Here is a 19,491-nt window from a genome sequence, read left to right on the forward strand (position 1 = left end):
ATTTGATTTTCATTCATTTAGCGTAAAGAAAAAGATAATTGCCCTTAAAAATACGACTTCATATTGTACAAAATTTTAATGTAACGTTATGCGTTTTTTGGCGCAAGTATTTATGACGTAGGCAACCCAATTTATGCGATATAAAGTAAATTTTTTATCCAATCGAACACTGCTTTATAACCAGAATTATATTGAATTCACTGTCTTTTACTCAGTGAAATACATTTTTTTATTTCAAGTTATAAGAATTTACAACCAAATGATGTAAGTTTAATTAACAATTATTTTGAACAGCGATACAGCAGTCATATGATTTCTCAAATTAGCACAAAGAAAATAGTTCCTAGTGTAAATTGTGCCATTTCAAATAAGAATAAAATGAAAATTTTATGATATTCAACATTTTCTAAACAAAATATCAGAAAAGCAGTATAATGAACAAGTTTAAAGTAACTTTCAATCATCATTCTTGAAGCGCTGATATTAAAATTCTGCGCGTTGTGCAGCCCATTGTATTCTAATTTAAAGAAAACATGTCAGTCGGTGTGCCACAGTGGTATACATTAAACATTTGATAAATGTTAACATGAAAGTACCAGTACTGATTTAAATTGTACTACAGAATATTTTAAAACTATTCTTAAAAAAATATAGTTTTAACCAAACATTGTATTTCCATATTACTTCTATATTTCTATATATTATATAATTCTATTTTTCTACATTAATTAAAAAAGAATGCCAAATTAATTTTGATATGATACAAGTTACATGAAAATGTGAAAGAAATGTACGTTTACAGTAGTATATTAAATAAATCAATTAGGCATATATTTTTTTTTTTGCCATCATAAATCAAAGCTTCAAGGCTTTTATCATGGTAATTTCGATTTCAAATCGTCATATTTCATTCAATCTTATTCTCAATTTTGATTTAATTTTATATTATAAATAGGAATTAATCCGTCTTAATAGTCAAATGTTATTTCCTAGGATATCAACTATTATTTGTTATTGGAGAGAACTTTATCACTGTTCGTTATCCTTTCAAAATGATGTTGATTATTAAAGTTTCATAGTAAGTCGAAGTTTTCAAGAATAATTCATAGTTACTCTAGTAAGCTAAAGTAAATTTTATAAATATCTATGTTTCTATATTTAAATTCAAAAGTACTTTAATTATAAACTGAAATATTTTATCATGAATTCTATCATAGTTTTATTAAAATTCCTTGCAAATTTCCTACAATTAATATTATCTTTTAATAACACGAGCTATTGTCATTCACTTATAATATATCAATAATTGATCACTTTCGATGTCAATTTTGAAAATAATTATGCAAATCGTAATCTATCTGATTTACAAATTGGCTTAAAAGAAGAAAAGAAATTAGAATTAAGTCTATATGTCAAAAAGTATCAGTTTTCTTTTCATATAAATAAACTGCATGACTGTATGAATAAGCCTGTTTAATTCATATTTATAATATTTAATAAATATTTAATAAAACATAAGTTATTTTCTCTTACAGGTTATGAAATTATATTAGAATTTATAGTGAATACAGAATAAGAATTGAGTCTTACCCGCCCAGATTCCAGCCGTTAAGGCTAGGAGTAGTATTGTACGCTCCATTGTGGGAGCTCGGCGGTTGCTTCTATGTGTCTCAGTGTTCGGGGAGGATGTCTCTAATTTATAGTAATCCACTGAGAGTAAAGTACAGTGATAAATGATTTAATGATTTTAATCTCTAATTACGTACTTTGATGTTTTAACACTCTGTGATGCAACTGTTATCAGGAGTGCACACTAATCATATGATGCAGTTTCTGGATTAAGCGGTCATCTGCGATTACAAAGTTTATTTTCATTTTACTTAATAATATGTGCATAATGTCAGCTCTATTTGTGGTGAAATCTAGAGTAATATTTTTTTTATTTGATGTGGCTAAAACTATTGCAAAAAATACATTTTTTGTATTGATATAATGGGTATATGTTTATATAATGGGTATATGTGTATATGTATATGTTTGTATATATATTTTTTTATATAATCTTTATTTAAAATTATTTAACAATTCGCGAGAAATGGTCAAATCTAAATCCTTTGTCCATTTAATCAATTAATTGCTTTATTTTATATACAGTTTGTGACGAAATCCGTTTTCTTTCGAACATTGGTCATAAAGTTTCGAGAGAATTTACCTTCTTTTTTTTTTTTTACATTTTATTGGCCTTGGATCAATTTTAGTTGGGTGCGATTTTTAAAACAAAATGATATTTTTATATCATATTGTATTTCATTTTTATTTGTTGTTGTCGTTGCTAACTAAGGAAGATAAATGAGCAGCTATTATGAAGTCTTTAAGCTATGAATTTTATCTTTCAAACAAATATAATTGCAAGACTTTTTTCGTGATTTCAACATTGACAGTAAGTTTTGAGTACAGATCTGAATGTGCAACTTTCAAGGCAGATGGTGGTGTTGCAACGAGGGAACTATTCTTGAAAGGACATCAAAAGAAATAACCGCTGTATCTTTTTAAAGCATTAAAAAATTCCTTTTTTCCAAACATAAAGAAAAAAAGTCCTCAAAACTGGAGAGACATATATAACAGAAAATATGAAATGAGGGACAATATTGTCGATTTATCCTAAACTTAATTGTCCAACCATTCAAGACAACTAACCAGTAACGATAATTATGATTCTTGTATGCACAAGAAATGAAATATGAATTGTAATAAAAATGCATTTGTTATGATGACGGGATGGATAGAATTTTTTTCTAATTTTGCATTCAGCGTCGTGAAATTGAAATATATGGTTAGATAATTTAGTTTCATTTTGTTTAACTTTTTATGCTGTGACACTTAGAGATCACTTTCCCCTGCATCTGTCTGTCTTTGGAAACTGTAAGAATGAAAAAGGTGAAGATAACGAACAGTGATCGATCTAAAAAAAAAACTACAAACAATACAAATCTGTGAACATTACATAAAACACGGACCCGTAGAAATTCCAGAGGTGGGATCAGGTGCCTAGAAGGAGTTAGCATCCCCTATTGACCGGTCACACCCGACGTGAACCTTATGTATTGATAAGGTAGACGGAATAATCCGTAGTCAAATTTAGTTCAAAAATCTATGGGCTAACAATTGGTATGAAATATTTCAGTCAAAGTACGACCAAATGATAACTTGTATTTATAAACAATTTCATTATGTGGCCATAGAATTTAAAAATGCCGAATTTAAACAAGGTTGTTGAAATCCCTGTAACATTAACTAATTTGTTAGTAGCCTCTTTGAAAAAACTTATCGTACTCAGAGCATATACTTGAGTATTGATTAAGTCGGGAGACGTAAACCCATATGCAGGTGATAGTAGAATATTACTATATAAAAAAGGATCCGAAATATGGCTGAAATATTGCCGACTCGGCGTTAAACAATAATAATCAGTCACATAAAAAAGGAAAGTTGTCGATTGAAAAGCTGAAGTAATCTCGTTTGCCATACAGTTTAGTTGTTCGTTGATAGTAGTTAGAAGTAAGGATATTTTGCTTGGATAATTTTTCTGGGCACAATGGCTTCTGTAAAAAAAAAAAGAAAAAAAAAAAGGCTTACTGTCCTCCTTGTGGCTGTGAACTTGACCTTTGTCCTGCTTTTCAAAAATAGTTCATTGTGCCGATATATATATTACAAATGTACATTCTTTGAACTGTGAGACGATAGTATTTTGCAGTATATATGACTTTAACCTTTGATTTACTAAACCATAGATTTCAAATTTCTTGAATTTTGAGAGGTAGGGCTTTGATAATAAGCGTGTATATTACATACATATTAGTGTTCATTGCCTCATGACCTTATACTTTCTGTGTGGTATACATTTACCACCCAAACTATAATTGTTATAATAATTTGAACTACGAATTACTCATTACTTATCTGAGGACTCAAGTCGTGTGTGTCCGCTCAACAGAGGAGGCGTATTATTCCAAGCACCTGGTCCATCCTCTGGTCTTTCCAGGGATATATGATTTTGTCCTCTTTACGATTTGTACTGTATACAAAAGAACGAGGACACATTGGATTGGCATTCGGCAGGAATTTGGGCGCACTTGAATAGTGAAAATTTCATAGATAGTCACATGAAATTCTAGCATTTTTTTTATGTGTCGGATTCCTGTGAAATCGAAGGAAAATATTTTCCCGATATTGTGTTTTTATTTGTTTAAAAAAAAATGAAAATTGGCTACATGAGACATTTGGTACAAAATATTACAATTTTAAATTTGCTATCTTTGGGTCATCGATTACGATTTTGAAACGTTATTTTCGTGCATTTTTCTTTAATGAAAGAAACATTTGTAAAAAATAGAGAGAAGACCCAGAGACCATAAAAATGAACTTTTTCTTAAAAAAAATCCTATTGTGTAAATGCTGTGTTTCATTGTTGTTTTATGTGTAGAGATGATAGCTCGGCAGTATGCGTTATCTGTCCACTGCACTGTATATTGAAGAGTTTTTGGTTCGATCCTCGCATGGGACTTTTTTTTTTGCAAACAATCACGTTTTTGTCAGTTTTATTTTATATATTGATTTATTAAAATATTAAATTAGATGAATTGTGGTTCAATTGCATGCGCACCGAGATTCTTTAAACTTACTGAAACTTTAACAGACACTTGTACTTGCAATTGCATTTAACTATACCCTATTATCTTATACAGGTATTTCTTATTTAAGTGAAGCGTTATTATGTTATCGTAACTATTAAGATTAGCTGACTTAAATATAATAAATATAACAATTTGACAAGGTATTTAAAATTGAATGGAATATTTTCTTACGTCTGTATGTGCGTAACTTTGCAAAGTCTGTCCAGCTGTGGTCAGCCGACCAAATCGCGGACATTTAGACTATAAATGTTTTGTACACATGATTCCTGCAGTTCACACGCCAAATACGCAAATTTTCTTTGTGAGATTATTATTATTCCTTATCTTCACTTTTTTCATGCATTTTGTTCGTTGAATGAAAATATAAAGTAAATAAATAATGGATGGATGGGAACTGCAGCAAGGGCGAAGTCATGGTGAGGTAGGAACGAAATCTTTTTCAAGCTACAAATATTAGTTATTGTTGAATTCAACATGTATGAATAAATAAATATTATTCTAACGTTTTTATTTAATTACGCATTTTAGCTTTGAAGATTTGTCTAATTCTATTATATATACTACTTCTTTCTATCCATGGTTCATGTTTTTTTTTTTTATCAAATGCCTGAACCATAAAGTACATGCAAATTAACAGTTTAGTTTTATCATCTTTTATGGTGCTTTTGTAGGCGACGCATGCGTTTCTCGGAACACGCTAGTCAGTATTCAATATGTTAAATAACCTTTTTATCACATAAACCATTACGGGTGACTGTACAATCAAAGGCCGGTCCGAAACCCACATCTCCAATCAGACCACCGGCTCACAAAATGCAAATCAAATAAATAATATGGTTTCATTGAAATATATATTCATGTACTAAATTTGTTGGATTTAGTAATTTTTAAAAATGACTGTACAGAGGGTGAGAGTAAAGTACAGTGATAATTCATTCTAATCTCTAATTAAGTACTCGTACTTTGCTGGTTTTACACACTGTGATGCAACTGTTATCAAGACCTAAAAACAAAGTGCACAGTTATCATATGACACAGTTTCTAGATTCAACGGTCATTTAAGATTACAAAGTTTATTTTCATTTTATTTGATAACGTAATATGAGTTACTATTTGTGGTGAAATCTACCGTTCTCTACAAACTGTTGTAGGAAATCCACTGTCAGTATTGTTATAGGGAGCATGTAACTGTATTTTTCAGATAACTTCATTGGAAGTTATTAACAATTGGAGTAAACATTCAAGCAATTCCAACCAAATTTTGTATGACTATCATTTATCAAGAGTCCATTTATATAGTAAATTTTTAGATGAAAATTTCTCAGTTTTTAATATTATGAAGATTTATAAGAAGGTCGTTATGGTCTGTCGGCGCAGGCACAAATACGGTGTATTTTACGTATGTTTCTATTGCAATTGCATTTGTTTTTTTTTTCTGCTTATTTGTAAAACATTAAATTCAAATTTATACTAATGAAATCAGAAAACATGATATATAATATTTTATTTATGTGGACAGAGGTGCAATGATGCAATTTTTAAAACACTCTGTATATGAATTTGCTGCAAATGATGTGATTTCAAAAATACACAGGCGAAAGTGGCTCATTTACATGAATTTCATGCGAATTTTTCACACGAGAAACGGACCATAAGTAATACACATGAAATTCATGCGAATTTAACATAACTTTCATATGAATATATCACACAATCTGAAATTCGCACATTATTCATGCGGATATCGTAATGCACATTCATTTTCTGATTTTCTAAATATTATGATTTAATATCTAATGAGATTTATATGATAGACCACACTTTATTCATTGTTTCAAATCTTTATGCTGTGTTCATCTTGATTACAAAAAATGTACTTGTATGATAAACAAATACAGATATCATAACAAACACATGGGTTTTGTTTCAATCTTTATTCATGGCTATGATGCTCTAGCGATAACGAACTCTCTGGAGACTGTTTCATTTACAAAATAGAAAAATAGAAATCATGCTACTAGAGATGTCTGTATTTATATGTGATGTTGAAAAATAGAAATCATGCTACTGGAGATGTCTGTATTTATATATAATGTTGCTTTTTGCTATGCTCTCCTTTTAAAGGAACTCTGACATCACAAAAGAAATTGCTAACGCGCGTTACTCAATTTATTTGTGCACACCGTTGCAGTTATGGGACTATATCTTTAAAAAAAATAATGATTCAATACTTAAAAAGCCATAGAAAATTCCTCTGCGATTGTGATATTGATCTAGTTATTATCGATGCTGGACGAATATGGTTCGGTACTGGAACAGTTTCTTCACCACTTCTTGCGTTTGATAATGACCATTTTAAAAATAGCATTTGATATGGACTACATTCTTTGTCATAATAATTGTTGTAGTAGAATGAAGGAAATATTTCAACCACTTCAGTTTGAAATTGCTTTAAGTCAAGGATAGTGGTATTTAGATTTGAAAATTGCTGAGTCATGCTGCTTATTATGTATATACTAAGCTTAAAGCTGAACACTACTCATAAATAGGCACCATCACACAGGTATATAAACCCTTTAATTTCGTTACACCCGATTGCACACTTGAAATTCATGGCCGACATCTAGTTTTCCTTTCTTGGTCTTAGGTTCCTTGTTTTATGTGCATTTTCTGTTTGTAAATAATAAATTGACTTGTATATTTGATGTTACTTTTCTCCTGGCTCGGGGAAAATTTGATAATTTCATCGCGACCGAGTAACAAGGTAGTGTAAAATGTACGTCTTCTCATGTGAAATACTTTGAACTGTTCAGAGGTCTTCGGCTTATATAGGGGTTGTTGGGATAGCAACGATGAAAGAGAAATATGCCGGACAATGTCTTTTACGAGTAGTGTTCAGCTTTAATGGACAGATGCTCCCTATAATATTCCCAAACTTATTTAATATGTAACTTTCAAATCCGACTTAGGAGAAATATGTTCAACTGAATTTTAAACAAATGTTAACATCCCACCTTGATCAGTTAAGGTGCGGAGTCTTGCCCTTGCGATTAGAAAGGTGAGAGACCATAAAAAAGGTATGTCGAAGTACCTGAAACCGAGACCTAGTTCGTGTTAAACTGTCCATTCTATATAGACATTCGTTCAAACTCTTTTGGTAGTTTCATAAAATCAGATGAATTTATACATCCATGGACAGTAGTGAAAAAATTAAAACTATTTAGAGTTAATTTTACCAGAAAACTTGCAAAATATGTTGTAAAGACATATAAAGATTAAAAATGAAGTACTATTTGAACTGTTATAACGATAGACATACACTTTAGTTCTGAATTGTGCACGTTCAGTCAAATGTTGTTAGCATTGATGTTTGCTGTTGAAGATGTACAATCGCAATGATTGCATTGTTCCTCGATCTATATCAATGATATTTGGAGATAACAAAACAGAAATCAAGCTCAAAAGTCCATTGAAACAATACAAATCGGGATCAGAGCAAACACAGACATCTAAAGAACATCAGAGGTGGGATCAGGTCCATGGAGAAGTAAGAATCCCCTGTCGACAGGTCACACCCGCCTTCTGCTCATTGTTATGATCGGGCATACAGAAAAATCCGTAGACAATTCAGTGTTTAAATAACAATTAGTATGAAAAAACGTCAGGCAGCATTCGACTCAATGATAGATTGTTTTTGCTGACCAGGTCATTGTATCGACCGTAAAACTTGCGAAATGATGACTTTAAACGAGACTGTTGATATCTTTGTTTCATCACCTTGTTTGTCAAAAGCTTGCCTCGTTTCATATATTGTTCGTAAGTGGAGCATGCTGAATCAACTGAGAGATATAAACCCCATATGCAGGTGATAAGGGTATATTGCTACATAAATAAGGGACATTGACGATAGAAAACAAGTCATCACGTATATCATAGCGTTTTGTTGTTAGGTTACCATTTACGTCTTTTTCTAGTAAAATATCCAAATATGAAACAGATGTTTCAGACTCTGTGGTATCTTTTATTTCAAGTTCACTGGGATAAAATCGAGTCGACATATAAATGGGAGTAACTATTTTTAATTGATAACAAGTCGTCGATATATCTAAATGTTGGGCCACAACAAGTGTCTTCTTCTTCTCATGTTTAAGTTTTTTAAAAGAAATTATGCTTTATATGAATACGAAAATAGTTCTGTTAATAACGGGGTGCAATTGGTTACCCGTGGGAATTCCGACAGCAATACATGCATTTCAGGCTATGTCCCTAGCATGTATAAATATTTTTTTACAAATATAATAAATTTAAAGTATTATATATACTTATCATTATACATTATAGCATTAAAATAATTGTTTATACATCTTCATTAGCTTAGCTTTTTAGCATTAAGTAAAAAGTTGCATTAAGTATCTGACATATGTATTGTTTAATGTGGGCTGGCTATGTTAATGATACAGAAACATGATATACATGAGAAGAAATAATAATCAGTATGTTTATTTTCACTTAAATACCCATGCTTTGTAGTTAGTGTAGGGAAATAGTGGTGTTGTAGTTTCCCCTTGAGCAAATGAAGTGAACATATTCTTGTATGTTAATTTGTTTTCCAAACGCAGGAGTCGATATTACGAGAAGTAACTCCTGAAGAACTCGAAACTTGCAAATTAGAGTTATTATTCAGAGGCTGCGAGTCGGGTTGTTCAGGTAGCATAGCACCCCATTGCTGTCTGTATAATAAGTACCAGAGTCTGGGTCAATAGCTAAATGTCTTATCATTGTCTGGACAAACTAAAACGGTTGCACATAGGTCAAGGCATGGAATAGCTGTGGTTTGAAGTGAAGCTATCTTCGACTTTCCAATAACAGATCCAACCTGAATGTCACCTGAAATGCTGACTGTTCGCAAGTACACTTCATCTTCGCATTCTTTGAAGCCTCTGAAAAGACGTGTATCTCTTTCAAATCAGCACAGTTCAAGGAAAGTGGAAAGAACATTCTCGGAATGTGCTAACTATCCAGAGTGTGGAGAGAGTTCTTCCATTCTAGTCTGTCGTCTATGTAAAAGTTCTTAATCAAGTACTTTCGTACATTTTGTTCCTCATCTTCTACCGTTTTTCTTAGACTATAAGTTGAGACGGTTTAGGATGGGGTATTTTCAAACACGTGAACGTTCATCCGATAGTCGATTAATTCTTCTTCAGTATTGTTGTTCTTATACAAATACTCTTTTAACAATGAATGAATGAAATATGGAGATAACGATCAATAAGCAAGCTCAAAAGTCCATTGAAAGAATACAAATCGGGAGCAAAGCAAACACAGACCTCTAAAATGAAATATCGAGATAACGAACAGCATTCAAGCTCAAAAGTCCATTCAAACAATACAAATCAGGAGTAGAGCAAACACGGACCTCTAAAACAACAGAGGTGGAATCAGGTGCCATTGAGGAATGAGCATCCCCTGCCGACCAGAAAAATCCGTAGACAATTCAGTGTGTAAATAATGGCCTAAAAATTAGTATGGAAAACATCAGTAAGCTTTTGTCTTAATGATAGATTGTATTTACTGACTTAATGATAGATTGTATTTACAGATTCGCCGAAATATGGCTGAAATATTGCCGACTCGGCGTAAAACAATAATAATAAATCAATCATGTATTTACTGACAAGGTCATTGTACCAACCATAGAACTACATAGAACTTGCGAAATGATAACTTTAATCGATACTTTTGATATTCTTGTTTCATCAACTTGTTTGTCAATAGCTTGCTTCGTTTTAGAATTTATTCGGACGTAGAGCATACTCTTGCGTTTCGAATCACTTGAGAGATATACACCCCATAAGAAGGTGATAAGGTTATATTGCTGCATAAGTAAGGGAAGTTGACCATTGAAAAGTGGAAGTCATTCCCATTAACGCTTTTTAAAGTAAAATATTAAACAGATGTGTCAGACTCTGTGGTATCTTTTATCGAGTCGACATATGAATGGAAGTAACTATTGATATATTCTCCTGCTATATCTCCCTCTGTTCATGGAGGATCTCAAAGTTTCAATCGATACCTACGTTAAAGAATTATGACCCTGAATTTTTTTCTGACCAAATTACTGGAAGCAGATTGGACTAAAAGTTTTTCTACATGTGTCAATCAAGCATGGAGGGCTTTTCAACAAACTTTCAAAATGGCCTTAGATGAAGTAGCACCGGTTAAAGAAGTTAGACTAAAACAACGAACTGAGCCATGGATAACATCGTCCATCCTCGAAAAGATCCACGAAAGAGATTCATTGTTTTAAACATACAGAAAAACAATACAGGAAGAGTATTACAAAAACCTACTGCAGAATCAGAAATGATATACAGAAAGACGTTAGAATTGCAAGGGCAGAGTATTTTTTAAGTAAAATTGAAGAAAATAAGAACAACCCCAAAAAATTGTGACAGAGTCAAAATAAAAATAAAAATGGTCTTAAAAATAAAGGTCAAGACAGTTGGAACGTCTGTTTAAAAATTGATCATGAAATTTATCAGGAGCCAAAATCTGTTGCAAATCATTTTAATGATTTTTTTGTAAATATTGCAGCTTCACTTGTAAGGAAGCTCCCAAGACCTTTAAATAGTTTATAGTTGAAAGTGAACGCTTTAAATCCTTTTATTCCAAAAACAATAGTCTTTTTACTCTAAAAACGGTCAGTGAAAGTTTTACATAAAGAGCTTCTAAAACTGAACCCATCCAAAAGTACGGGTCTTGACGATATTCCATCCAGGTTCATTCGATATTTCTAAAGATTCCTATAACATATATTAACTTCTTCTATTGTTCCCGAAGATACAGGCCAGTCAGTATTCTCAGCGTTATTTCAAAAATTTAGAGTGATCTGTTCATATGCAACTTGAAAGTTTCTTAGAGTTTAATTTAGGGAATAACAGATTTCACATTTGGTATTTGCGACCGTTAATGCTGATTTAACCGTCGCAAACTGAGTTTTACCAGCGACGCATAAGCGATGCAATTCGACTATTGTGTTTGATGTTTACGTCTCATTTTGTTGAGTTCTGTTACATGACATACGTCACGAAGCATTGTGTTTTTGCGTCGATCTATTATGACGTCACAATCAAAAGCTTTCACTCTCGTTAAAGCTCGTTTAACTGCCTCAAACGCCAGTGTATTTGCCACTCAAAATACGTTTTACAAAAAAGTTGCATTAGAATGTATTTTATACGAGCTTATATCTGGTTTTATAAGGAAAAACTCCACTGAAACTTATTTGATACATTTATTTGATTTTATTAGAGATAATACATCAAATGGATTATATACAGGAATGGATATGCTTGATCTGCAAAAGGCATTTGACACTGAAGACCATGTTATACTCTGTAAAAAGAAAATTCAAAGCAATTGGTGTTCAATCTGTTGATTGGTTTTTATCTTATTTGTCAGGCCTTAGGATCATGAAACAGACTTAGACTTAAGTCAAATTTTCAATCGGCTGTAAAATCTTAATTTATTTTTGAATTAATCTTTAAATTTGCAGATAACAACACTTTTGTGAAGCAATATTGAAAAAATATTTTAATTTTGGTCTGCTTGCTTCTACAACATTTTAATACAACATAAAGATTTTGACTTAAGCTTAAGATGTTTCATGATCCCAGGGCCTGAAAGGAAACAGCATGTTCACAGCAATTGAATTGCATCAGATGCTGGTATTATCACATATGGTGTACCCCAGGGCAGCATTCTAGGTCATTTACTATTTTTGATACACTGTCGTTTTAATTCCACGATGTTAAAATTTCACGATTTCTCAAAAAGTACCAATTGCGATGGTTTTAATTTCACGCTGCGAGAAATTACTCTAAATTTCGTATAAGCATTTAAACGTTCTTAAAAACTAATGATAACATTCACGATGGATTTAATTTTGCGAAAAAAATAATGAATCGCGAACATAGTGAAATTAAAACCATCGTGATTATTTGCAAATCTACAGTATGTTAATGCTAATTAATGTTGAAGCAGATTGTAAATTTATTTTATACACTTACGATAGTTCTATTTTATTTGCACACAAAGATCCAGATTTCATATCAGGAAAACTAAGCAAAGTTTTAGATCAGACTTTGCACTGAACTGTAGATAATAAATTATCGTTACATTTAAGCAAAACTGAATGCATTTTATTTGGTTCCAAAAGAAAGTTTCAAATTGTTCAATATTTCCTGGTTGTATGTAATGACCATAACAATGAGTGTAGAGAAAAAATTATCTTGGGGACAAGCTCGTTTTTAAGATACTCTTTGTAAGATGACTCCGTGTTCGGCACTTATACAATGTCATATTGATTAAGCTTACAGTGCTTGATATGCAGTGCTATCTAAGATCTTAAAGTAAAAACTACAAAAATGTCAAAACAAGATGGTTTGTTTTGAATTTAGGCCCACAGGCATCTGTAAATTATGAAGTTATCAATCAATTAAATTAATTAAATATTCAAGATAGAGTCTCTCAGCTTAGACTCAACCATGTATTTAATATTTATCAAGGAAAAGCCCCTTCGTATCTAACTGTACATTTTTTACTTTGGTCTAATTTTAGTAGTTATCATAAATGCAGATTTTGTTGTACCAGCTGTTAAGCATAAACAATCTAAATCTTTTTATTTTAATAGAGTCAAAGATTGGATTGAAGAATTAAAACTGTTTTAAATACTGGAAATAAGGTTGCTTTTAAAAGAAATGTCAGGAATTTCTTTTTAAAAAGGGGAATTACCCAGTATAAAAGTCAAGTCATGTTTTATTAGTCTTAAATTTTGTTGTCAGTGTTTCCGTTTATATTCATGTGAGGACATGGTATATACACATACAACAATTAGTTTTAATGATCACTGTGTTGTCAACTTGATCCCACTTCTTTATTATAGTATTTATTTTACTTAACATCCAGCCTACCTGTATTACAATAAGGACCCCACTGGAAATAAGCCCTTCGTTTTCATGGGTTATCCTTGGTATACGAACATGTTTTATGCACTACATTTATGTTTTCTAAAATTGGTTGATTCCGATATATTTTAATTCTAATTTATAGTGTCACACTTTATTTCTTAATGTTACGTGGTCAAATAATGTTTTGTGCCAACGAATGTAGTATACCAAATAAATATCTATCTATATATCTAAATGTCGAATTGAAGGCCACGGCAAGTGTTTTCTTCTCATATATAAGATTTTGAATACATTTTGCTTCATATGAATACAGAAATAGGTCTGTTAATAACGGGCGCAATTGATACCCATGGGATCTCTGCAGATTGCTGGAAGACCTGGTCTCCAAAAACTACATATATGTAGATATTGTCAATCAGAAACTCAAGCATCTTTTAATATCAACTTCAGAGTACTTGTATGTACAATCAGATTGTTTTTTAACAAAATGATGTTTCAAATGACCAATGACAAGGTAAGTGAATTTACGAGTTCCATTTTTAAAAAAAAGCTGTCAATGATGTCAAAAAACCTAGACTTTAGCTTATCGTTGGGAATGGTTGTATATAGAGTTGAAAAGTCGTAAGTTTTTTGTTATTGATTTTGGAAAAATTTTGTGATTTCAAATTTTCCAAAAGTTCCCTGGGATTTTTAAGAATCCACGTCTGATTTAACCACTTCTAGAATATATTGTTGCACAGTACTCCTGAAGTTTCTCCTTCTGTGCTTTTAATATTTTAGTGAGGAGTAAAGAAAGAGGCTTGGTAGAACATTAACTGGAGCCCGCTATGTATCTCTGTTTGTAAGGATTTTTATGACGTTTAGGAATCCAATATAGATATGGTAATTCAAATTCAAATTGATTGTTGGGAATTATAAAAAATATCTAAAACGGACATATGATTTTAAATAATTTCCTCTTTAGAGAGGGAGCTATGGGTATAAGTTGTATTACCACTTGAAGAATTAAATCCCAGTTCCTCTAAAATACAAAACTTTTCGAGATAAAGCTGATTCGTGCAAGTTCTTGGTCACAAAAAGCACAAACTGTGCCTTTGGTGATTAAAAATCACTAGAATTTTATTCCTCATTATAATTCCTTTGATAATACAAAAACTTTCACAAATGGAAGTTTCGAGAAATGTGCAACATTTAAGTGTTGAAGCGAGGGATTTTGTCAAAACATAACCCGTTGATAAAGTTTATCTTTGTGCAACGGGTATTCTTTACTACATGTATGAGATAAAAATTAAGAATACACGAGTTATTTTCCTTGATTCTAAGATCCCAAAAATATTTAGAAAAAACATTTACAACTTATATTAAACTACAGTTCATTTATTTACACTATTATGAACAGAAATTACTGTTAAAATTCGCTAGAACAAGAAAGAATACTAATATTCTAGACTGATCGGAACATATATGTTTCACCTCCTATCAGAGAAATGTACAACAGGTGCCTTCGTATAAAGGAGTGATATACTAAGAGCTAAGAAAATTCTGGCTTTTACTCCAAACTTTATTATTTCCAGTTTATTTCCAGTTTGATTTATTTCTCCAGTAAATTTGCTTATAAAAATTAAAACAGTAACAGTTAATAAGAAAGTTAATTTAGGATGAAAAGCGATCAACTAGATAAACAGCTGAAATGTCTGTTGTGTTGTCTCTTGGGGGGAAAATTCTTGCAAAAAAGTGACTTTTACAACTTTAAAATATTTAGTGGTTACAACATTAACAATGAAAAGGAAAATTGAAGTTCTTCGACTGATGACATATTTTAGGAATAAATGTTAGATGGATGGTGATATTTAGTTCATTGTATTGATTAAATAAATTAGTCTTAACGCTTCATAATTTTTTTTCAAACAAAGTTCTTTAAATGTGATTAATTCTCATGTTATATTATAATTCATAATTTGAACTGAATTAAATATTTTATGTTAAGGAGGAATGCCATACCAGAAAATTATGTAATAGATCTTTAAGACATTCCTTTTAAACTATGGTTTCAGCAGAAAGAGTGATATTAGCTCTTGATTATTTTACAAGATTTTTTTTTTTGCATTTTTTCAGGGAAGATGAAAAAAATGTTTTATTTGCAAATAAAATGTTTTATGGTTAAGAATTTGTTGTTAATAAATGTATTATATAAATGTCTAATAAAATATGTAAAGAAAAGCCAGAGAGATATTTTACTTTTTTAAATAAAAAATCATTTATGAAAATAAAACACGTTATTTGTGAATATTTCTGAATATTTTTTTTAAACCTATGGATAAAATCTTCATAAAACTAGTCATATATAGGAAAAACATATTAGTCAAGCATATTTTTTTTAAATTGAAATGAAATTGCGAAATTTTAGGGAAAATGATTAATATTTGGACCAATCCCTGTCAAAATTAAACTGATCTCGATCAAAATTAACAAACAATTTTAAAAAATAATAATAATTTATTGCCTTCTTTATGTATTTACCACTAAGAATTTTATTTTATTGTCAAGTCTCTTTAACCCGTACTACACCTGAACAAACTTGCATTCTTGTGAAAATGTTGTCTATTTTTAATTATTATAAAATTCTGGTTTGGATCAATTTAATTTCGATCGGGATTGGCTAAAATTTAAGTAATTAATTTCTCTAAAATTTCGTTATTTCATTTCAATTTCTTTTTAAAATATGACTGTCTAACATATCCTTTGTAGCTGCAGCTTGTTTTTTGATTATATTATCAATAGGTTTTGAAAATATTCACAAACAATGTTTTATTTCCATAAATATTTTTTTAGGAAAAAACATTGAAATATTTATCTGGCTTTTCTTTATATAATTTATTAGATATTCATATTATGGATTTATCAACAGCAATTTTTTTAACTCGAAAGCATCTTATTTGCAAATTAAACATTTTTTATTCATTTTCTATGAAAATTGAAAAAAAATCATATAAAATAATTAAGAGCTTATATCGGCCTTTCAATGCTGAAACCATAACTTAACAGGGATGTCTTAAAGATCTATAAAAATAAATTGGTGTGGCACTCCTCCTTAAATATATCATGACAGTCACCTAATGAAAAGTCCCCACAAAGTCAGACAAGAATCTAGATCTTTTTCGAATCATAAATAAAAAAAAGAAATAAAGAATGATTCAACCTACTTTTTATGGAACCCATAGCGTTGAACAAAGAATTAAAACACTCAAAAACTGTTAGAAAACAAAGCAATCATTCCATTATTCCATTTCCAAAATGATATTGTAGAATTTGTCCCCAATAAAAAGATATGTGAATATAACCAACAGTATTAAAGCAGAAACCTAAGATAAAAATTATTTAAATATTGATAATCAATTCACAAGAATATATTATACGTTTAAGTGCATAAGTGTTTCATTTGCAAGCACAGAAGTATCAATGATATCTAACAAACTCTTCCTCGGTTGCCATATCCAGGATAAAGCGGCACACTATTAACTCTTCTCAGCTAATATATCCCTGATATAAATGGTATTACAAACTCTTTTCAGTTGATATATTCCTGATATAAATGGTATTACAAACTCTTTTCAGCTGATATATTCCTGATATAAATGGTATTACAAACTCTTTTCAGCTGATATATTCCTGATATAAATGGTATTACAAACTCTTTTCAGCTGCTATATCCCTTATATAGATGGTATTAAAAACTCTTCTTAGCTGCCATATCCCTGATATAGGCGGCAATACCAACTCTTTTAGCTGCCTTGTCCTTGATATAGTGGCACTACAAACTCTAATTTTAAACCATCATTGGGTCGTATTTTGACGGATATATTTCATACCAATTACAAGGCCTTTGTTTTAAAACTAAATTTGACTACAGATTATTCCGTGTACCTTATCAATACGTAGAGCTCACGGTAGGTGTGACCGTTCGACAGGGGGTGTGCTTACTCCTCCTAGGCGCCTGATCTCACCTCCGGTATTTTTAGGGGTCCGTGTTTCATGCTCTGTTCACAGATTTGTATTTTTGTAGGTTTCTTCACCTATTTCATCTTTTCAAGAACAGCAACACCACGGTTGGATATATTCACATGACATCATCCCTATACAGTGTATATCACAGTAAACAGTTCTAGATCTCCATGTCAAGAGTTTATCAACTACAGTTCCTGTGCTTTACACGTAAATTTTGTAAAGAAGAAAGGGTTACGTTAACAATTTTAAAATGCAAATCACAATGTCGTGTAGAGTCAGATTTTATCATAGTATACCCCTCCCCGAAAAGAGAATAGGTTGGGTCGATAATATAGGTACTACGTTAACAAAAAAGTAAATAAACCTCTGCAAGAACAATAGGCTACAAATAAACTAAACTTATGAAAAAACGGTAATCTAAAATTCCTGAAACCATGGTCTTTAGTCATTGATTATAATAATGGTACCTATATGACACGTGTAAAGCACAGGACCTGTAGTGGATCTTGAAATGGAGATCTAGAACTATTTACTCTTCATTTTTAAGCGCCTATAGGCAGATTACAACTTCTTCCGATCCAATGCCACTAAAAAGTTCCATAACAGTACTTAGTCTTCTAAAAATATGCAAATGGAAATCCCCGACATTCTTTGGGCTATTTAAGTGTAAGGCAGAGTTTGTGGTTCTAGTAATAGGCGTCAATTAGTAAGGCTGAGATTGACCTTAATCCGGTTTTAGTGGATAAGGGCGGTCCTTATCTCTGTGCAATGTAGGCCCTAGTTGATTTAAGAATAAATATCGCAAACATCACCTATGTTACATAAGTAACTGAACTGCAGTGATAAACTATCGATACAAGTACCTTAAAAACTTTATGGTTCGTCATTATATCTTCAAACAATGCTGAAATTTAATGAGTATTTAAAATTAAGATAGGATTTTAATGAGTTTTTATAAACTAAAATCCGAGTCAAATCATTTAGAAGAAGAAAGCTGCATAAAAATTATTTACATACTATATACATGTTACTTGTATCCTTGTCCAACTTGCATTATTAGATATCAATATTTCATGTTGTAAAATTTAGATTTACATGGTGGCAGGAAATACAATATTTGCAAGTTGTCATGTTTGTAAGTTTTATATTAACCGCCACACCATAAATTCATACATTACAACAGGACAAGTATATCCTCTACTGGAGCCCTTATTCCAGGCAACGTAACTACATGTACTAAAACAGTTTTTCTTTTACCACCCTTGCATTATGCAAGAACTATCAATTATGAAAAAGATAAAGATAACGAACAGTGTTCGATCTTCAAAAATCGACAATGCAAATCTGTGAACAGGGCATAAAACAAGGACCCCCGGAAATTCCAGAGGTGGGATCAGGTGCATAGTAGGAGTAAGCCTCCCCTGTTGACCGATCACATCCGCCGTAAGCCCTATGTATTGATCGGTAGACGAAACATTATGCAGTTAGTATTTAGTATAAAAACAAAAGCCTAACGATTGGTATGAACACGTTAGCCGAAATAGTTACATTTGTTAACAAGGTCATTATTACGACCATAGAATTTACGAAATGCTGACTTTAAACGAAATGTTGAAATCCCTGTAACATCCACTTTTCGTCACTGGCCTGCCTTGGCTTAAAAATTTATCGTGCTCAGAGATGCTCTTGATTATCAAATAAGATGGGAGACGTAATCCTAAAATATAGGTGATATCAGAATATTACTACATAAATAAGGAAAGTTGACATTAGAAAACCTGAAGTCATCTCATTTGTTATACGATTTAGTTGTTAGTTGGCCCTCA

The sequence above is a fragment of the Saccostrea echinata genome, unplaced genomic scaffold (assembly GCF_033153115.1).
Source record: "Saccostrea echinata isolate AGI-Se365-2 ecotype Australia unplaced genomic scaffold, CSIRO_AGI_Sech_v1 ptg000009l, whole genome shotgun sequence".
Lineage (NCBI taxonomy): Eukaryota > Metazoa > Mollusca > Bivalvia > Ostreida > Ostreidae > Saccostrea > Saccostrea echinata.